This window comes from Tachysurus vachellii, chromosome 1, assembly GCF_030014155.1.
Source record: "Tachysurus vachellii isolate PV-2020 chromosome 1, HZAU_Pvac_v1, whole genome shotgun sequence".
NCBI classification, from domain to species: Eukaryota; Metazoa; Chordata; class Actinopteri; order Siluriformes; family Bagridae; genus Tachysurus; species Tachysurus vachellii.
In genome coordinates, this window is record NC_083460.1 from 1,424,454 (window position 1) to 1,431,953 (window position 7,500).

Below are 7,500 nucleotides of genomic sequence, written 5' to 3' on the forward strand. Positions count from 1 at the left end.
GGTTCACGGCTCCTTTTTCTTTTCGCAGCTCTCTGACGTCTCCTCTCGCTCGGTTCCCGCTGTGCATCAGCTCGTGAGACTCGTTCTCATTTTCACTCCATCTTATCTCTTACTTCACTCCAAGCTGCTGAACAAAAAAATTGCAAAGTATCACCTCAGAGAACCTTCTGTCTCCAGCACGCTGACCCAAACCCAACAACTCTTCTGTCTCTGGAGTCGCTTTTTATCAGCTGAGCGCTTGCACACGTTTAGGGAGAAATGAAAATGTTTTTTTCTATAATGAGGTTTCTCAAAGTGAGGACGATATTTTGAGGGATTAAAACAAAGAACCCTGAACTTTACCCCGAGACTTAAACAGACTTGTGAATGGATTCATGCGAGTCGCTAAACACTGAGCAGCAGAGATGACGCAGGATTATAAAAGCTCTCGTATGATCACTGGAGCTCCTCAAACTCTTCAACCTTCTCTTCACTCCAGCGCTCACGACTTTTCTCTCGAGCGTCTCAGACACACACAAGGGTGAAAAAAACCCCATCTACTCCATAAGGAAAACTCTCTCTCACTCACTCATTCATCTTCTACCGCTTATCCGAACTACCTCGGGTCACGGGGAGCCTGTGCCTATCTCAGGCGTCATCGGGCATCAAGGCAGGATACACCCTGGACGGAGTGCCAACCCATCACAGGGCACACACGCACACACACTCATTCACTCACGCAATCACACACTACGGACAATTTTCCAGAGATGCCAATCAACCTACCATGCATGTCTTTGGACCGGGGGAGGAAACCGGAGTACCCGGAGGAAACCCCCGAGGCACGGGGAGAACATGCAAACTCCACACACACAAGGTGGAGGCGGGAATCGAACCCCCAAACCTGGAGGTGTGAGGTGAACGTGCTAACCACTAAGCCGTGACCCCCATAAGGAAAACTCTTGAGAATTAAAACAAATCTAAATTCTACAAAATTGTTTGAGAAGATTGATCTAGACAATTAGGTTCTTTCTGGTTTGGGTTGTCTGTCTGATGAAGAACCGTTGGTTCTACTTCCTTTTGCTACAAACATCCAGGTCCAAAACCCACAATGGAGCAAAAGGAAGTAGATCGTTTGTTTGTTTCCACAAATAAACATGTGAACATACAAACCTTCAGGTCTCAGGAACCGTTGAGGAACTCTTGAGGAACCTTTTTTTTTTTTTAGGCGGATATAATATAAAAAAATACAGTGCTGTTCTCACTTCCTGGTGGTTTTTCAGGGTGGCTCATGCTAATTGTGCAGCTCCTGTTGTTGTTTACACTACGAGAGAGGATTGTAGAAGACAAGAACCAGTTTAGAAAGTGGTCTAGAAAAAGAAGACTTGTTTTCTCTTCTGAAAGCTGAGGGACTGACTGAGTGTTGGAGCTGGTGTTATTAGGGTTGGTGGCATTAGTGTGTGTGTGTGTGTGTGTGTGTGTGTGTGTGTGTGTGTGTAGAGACAGATGGTGTGTCCGGCTGACTGCTGCCTCTCCAGTGTCGTGTTGTGTATTTATAGCGTGAGATGGAAGCGCTCATGGATATTGATGTTGGGATCGAGGGATGCTGTAGATGGCAGGCTGAAAATTTTCGCACTAACATCTTTTCCCTCCACATGGGACACACACACACACACACACACACACACACACACAGTTCTTGTTTGACCTCTTTTCACTTTTGCAGCATCCTGTACTTCATGTACAGAGCTGTGAATTCGCTGCGTGTGAGAGATTCTTCACTTTCACTCATGAATCTTCTTCGATACTCCGACTCTGTCTTCATCCATGTCTCGGTTCTAATTTCCTCGCTGTTTTAACAAAACAATATAAAAATCTCCATTAGGTTTCTGATTCCTAACCGTTAGCTTCTGTCGCTGTGATAAGATCAGAAAATCACCTCCAATCTCTTATTATTTTTTATAAAACTATGACATCAGTGAGGCTCCATGTGATTAGATCAGTGCATCCTGGTGTGTTTAATTCCTCCATATTGGATATTCCACCACTTAGATTTTTTATGAGTTGTGTACTGACGTATTGACATCAAATATAGTTTATCAGTATACTTACTGATGGTGAAGCTCCTCCTCCATTAATAAGGGTGGGGCTAAAAAGTGCTTGGACCCTTTGATTGCTGCTTGCAGCTTTAATCTCATCAATGTTGTTGTTGTTGTTGTTGTTGTTGTTGTCGTTTTTGTTGTTGATGATGACCCTGCTCTTGTTGTCTTTATTCCATTTTATAGTATTTTCTTTCTAGATTCTTTAAACACTTAAATGTCATGAATAAACTCTCGGGTTGATCTGCTGCTGACGTCGTGCTCCTTCTTGTGACTTGCGTGATAATCGATGTATGAATGACATGTGAGGTGTGAACGTGTCGTATGAGTTGTGCGTCAGTTTCTCTGTGCAATCTGGAGAATAAACAGATCCCTGAGACCTTAAATAGAGATTTAAGCTCCAGAAGCCATGAAAAGAAGGACAGAATCATTGTGATGATCCCCTTTACCTTCTAGCCACAATCATCATCCTGATCCTCATCCTGACCCTGATCTTCATCCTGATCCTCATCCTGATCCTAATCCTGACCCCGATCCTCATCCTGATCCTCATCCTGATCCTCATTCTGACCCCGATCCTCATCCTGATCCTCATCCTAATCCTTATCCTGACCCTGATCCTCATCCTGATCCTCATCCAGATCCTCATCCTGATCCTCATCCTGACCCTGATCCTCATCCTGATCCTCATCCAGATCCTCATTCTGACCCCGATCCTCATCCTGATCCTTATCCTGACCCTGATCCTCATCCTGATCATCATCCAGATCCTCATCCTGATCCTCATCCTGACCCTGATCCTCATCCTGATCCTCATCCTGACCCTGATCCTCATCCTGATCCTCATCCAGATCCTCATCCTGACCCTGATCCTCATCCTGACCCTCATCCTGACCCCAATCCTCATTCTGATCCTCGTCCTCATTCTTCCAGCACCTCAGGATTCCTGATTACAAGCAGAAGTGCGATAAAACCATGACTGTTTCATTATTTTCTCTTCTGCTTTCTCATTATAATGTGTTCATAATTAATGACGAAGTGAATGAATGATGAATAATAGATAACTAAAACTTTTACTGAAGAAGGAATAAAACACCAGGGACGTATTAAAGTGACAGATCACGATCCTGAACTGAGAGAAGTGACCTGTGTTTTCTGGCTAACTTAAACAAGCTAGGAATATTAGCTAACATTAGAAATAAAGATGTAGGTGTTGTCATGGCAACAGTATTCATTGTCATGGTAACATTTTGGCGTCGTAAAAACTAGGATGTAAACCGGCTTAGACCGCGACGCTGAAATTCAGCTGTGTCCAAGTTCGATAAATGCAGCTAGCTTACTTTAGCAGTTAGATGGCCGGTTAGCTAACATTAGCAATTTTACCTTATTAGGAATGAACAAAGGTATAAAAATCTAAAAAGGATAAAATATCATCGCTGTCAGACGGAATCCTCGTATCTCCAAAACCGTTATTTTTCAGGAAATTATAAAAACGCCGTACCTTATCTGCAGTACACAGGGTTTAGTCCGCGTTACAGTGGATTGTCTTGCGCTAAATTCCTGTCCTCAGACGAGCACCAGAACTAGCGGGGGTCAAGATTTTTTTTTCTTTGAGCCCAGTGTTTTGAAGACATTTACCTCAGAAGACGTGTTGATTCGTTGCGACTCTTCTTGAGGAGAAATATGCCGTGAAGCTCTCCCACGGAGTGAGGAAGAGGTGGACAGTTGAAGTGTCCAATGGAGTTATGAGATTTGCGCTCAAGCTATTTTCAAGACTTTAGATTGGTTAATAACTTGTAAAAATAACAGACCCACGTGGGGACTGACCAATAGCATCCATATGTGAAAAAATATGAAATTGACCAAATTTGGACATACGAGGTTTCCGCCCGACAGCGACGATATGTAAGATATTATTCTCTTTTAAACATTTTAAATAATCGCATACCAGAAGAAGTTGATGTTTTAAAACTTTTGGATGACGTAAAACTATTTTACTGACCTTTAAAGAAAGTAGACATGGAAGTGTGTGTGTGTGTGTGTGTGTGTGTGTGTGTGTGTGTGTGTATGTGTGTAAGAGATATAATAAGTGTTACTCGTGCTGTGCTGCTGCCCTTTTCACTCACACTCTAATGACTCCTGCAGCGTGATCGACGGCAGCGTAATGTAATGTGACGTGACGCATCAGAGACTCGACGAACCGGGACACCGAAGATCTCTTTACTCTCAAATTTGTTTCTTTTATAATGTAATAATTCTACTGAACTTTACATCCCACTATCTGTTCAGCTTCTGTACAGAAATTCAGCCTAAAGGTCTCCTTCTTTTCTCGAGATCGACTCATGCTGTGTTACACTGAGCTTGAGAGGAGACGAAAAATAAATTAGGATTTTTGTCTTTATATCACTTTTGTTACAGAGGAAGTGGATTTGTGTCCGTGTGGAGTTTAACATTCAGGTCCAAATAAAAAATGACAAAGAATTATTAGGGTTGAAATTCTCTATTATTATTATTATTATTATTATTATTATTATTTTATGTTGTTGTTTTTTTTTTACTAAATTTGTTTTACTAAATATGATATGTTTATTTCTAATAAATATTTTTTATATGTAATTTTATTTTATTATATATATATATATATATATATATATATATATATATATATATATATATATTTTTTTTTTTTTTCCATTTCTGATTTTTAAGGCGGGGCTGCGGTGGCTTAGTGGTTAGCACGTTCGCCTCACACCTCCAGGGTTGGGGGTTCGATTCCCGCCTCCACCTTGTGTGTGTGGAGTTTGCATGTTCTCCACATCCCTCGGGGGTTTCCTCCGGGTACTCCGGTTTCCTCCCCCTGTCCAAAGACATGCATGGTAGGTTGATTGGCATCTCTGGAAAATTGTCCGTAGTGTGTGATTGTGTGAGTGAATGAGAGTGTGTGTGTGTGTGTGTGTGTGTGTGCCCTGTGATGGGTTGGCACTCCGTACAGGGTGTATCCTGCCTTGATGCCCAATGACGCCTGAGATAGGCACAGGCTCCCCGTGACCCGAGGTAGTTCGGATAAGCAGTAGAAGATGAATGAGAGTGATTTTTAAGGGGAGAAACGCTGAGATGTTCATTGCTCCCGAGCAAAATATTAAGTTTGTAAAGCTGAATTTACAGATGATGATAATTATCGAGGTCATAAGCAGACATAAGTGTGAAGCTGAGCATGAAAGGCTGAGCACCAGGTTTTAGAGTTATTTCTCTTCTTCTTCTTCTTCAGCTCTTGTAGTTTTAATCATTTAATCATTTGTATAAGATTTATTTTTTTTTATTTAAAATATATATGAGTCATTTCCTGCCTCCTGTTTTAGGTACAGCATGCACTGTGTGTGTGTGTGTGTGTGTGTGTGTGTGTGTGTGTTTTACAGTATGGTATTTAGGGCAACTTTTTGCTGACGTGTTTCTGTGCACTGAAGCAGGAAATTAAAAAGTGGAGAGTCGAGGGATTTACGGAGCATCACCAGTAATAAGCTTTGTTGTTGTGGACAGGAGAGAGGATACGTCGAGGTCTCGCTCTACACGCCGACGTTCAGACGGCAAATAAGTACACGACACAGACAATTTCACGTGGTGTCACTTCCTGTAATGTGTAACAGGAACACAGAGGATTACACACACATACACTGAAATATCCAAACACTGCTTTAGGGAAAGGTTCAACTTACAAATGGTCTCATAGTCTGTGTGGAAACTTCATCAACACCATCCGACCAATCAGAATCCAGAACACGAAATCAAGGCAGAAGCACAGATTTCATTCTATTAGTCCTTTTCTCCACATCTTCTTTTTTCTGCCTCTTCCTCTGAGAATGAGGAGACAGAGTGGACCACAGTGAAAGTGGGAATGGTTTGGTGAATGGTTTTGTGTCATTGTGGAACATTGTGCGTCACTCACAAGGTTCTGAGAGTTAGCTGTAACCTTCAGAGGAACTCAACGAGGAACCTGACCTTCTAATCGAGACCTCGCAGTGGCCTTACAGCAGAAATGTGAGAACAGCTTCAGAAATAGGGTCATTGTAGAACCTTAAATGGTTCTTGTGCCTCTGTGGGAACTCATCAAGATTCTAGAGGAACTCTCACAGAGGAAGTTCTACCACTCACACACACCGCGTCCTGCTGCTGCTGTAAGACGTCATCGAGTCGACCGTATTGACTGATTCTCGTCTTTGTTCCTTCGCTGTGTTTACATCGTTGGTCACAATGCCAAGTTTCCTGACCTGCTTTCTGATGTAACGTGATGCAACCGAACGAATTCGGATGAGACACGACTGCAAGTCCATCCTGAAAATAATGACACTCTTCTCCAGGAAGAATTAACATGAGCCCCGAAAAAAGGATGACAAAGAAAAGAACGATGAGAGAAGAACAAAAAACTCACACCACAGAAGAAACTATTTATCTGTGTTGAAAAAAACCAACATGAATTTATAAAAGAAATAAATGCCATTTTTTTAGTTTAAAAAAAAAAAATTATATTTAACATTTTTCTTTTTTATTTGATTAATTTTATAATTTTATTCATTTCATTTAACAGAGTTATTTTTGTTTATTTAGTAGGATTTCTAAGAAATTCTGATTAAAATAACATCAAACATTCATTGTATTTGACTCATTAATACAATCTTAAGGATCAAACTAATTAAAAACAAACTGTATGAATTTTCTTTCTGTAAATTTTATTCTCTAAATCTGGTAGAAATAAATCAATAAAGTTTTGTCCAAGTCGCTCATTTTCAGTGTGAGTGGTAAAATATTACCCTCCAGGAACATACAAGAAATGTGTGTGTGTGTGTGTGTGTGTGTGTGTGTGTGTGTGTGTGTGTCGTGGTGAAGGAGTCTCCAGTGTCAGTGCTGTGCACCAGTTGGAGGTGAAACTTCAGGATGTGCGTTTGTGGGAAAACAATCAGCTTGTGGGAACAAACTGCACACGGATAATTAACACCTGAGAGCGCACAAAGAATTAGTGCTACATTTGTCATCCTTTCCTTTGTTTAATGGACTGCACACACACATAGACACACACACACACATACACACACACAGAGTGGTTCAGACCATGTGGTCATGTCTATCAGGAGCTCGGCCAATGGGGCGTGAAACACAGGTCACACGCTGGAGCTCGGCCTTTTTCCAGCACAGCTGGTCGTCTCCTAACACTGATGTGGGTCACATCACTACAGAAATGTAGAACTAATCTGCACTCGCTTCATAACTAATCATCACATCACGTCATTTCATGGCAAAATCACGAGGAGATCAGGAGACGATGAGATGGAGGACATCAGGAGACGATGAGATGGAGGACATCAGGAGACGATGAGATGGAGGACATCAGGAGACGATGAGATGGAGGACATCAGGAGACGATGAAATG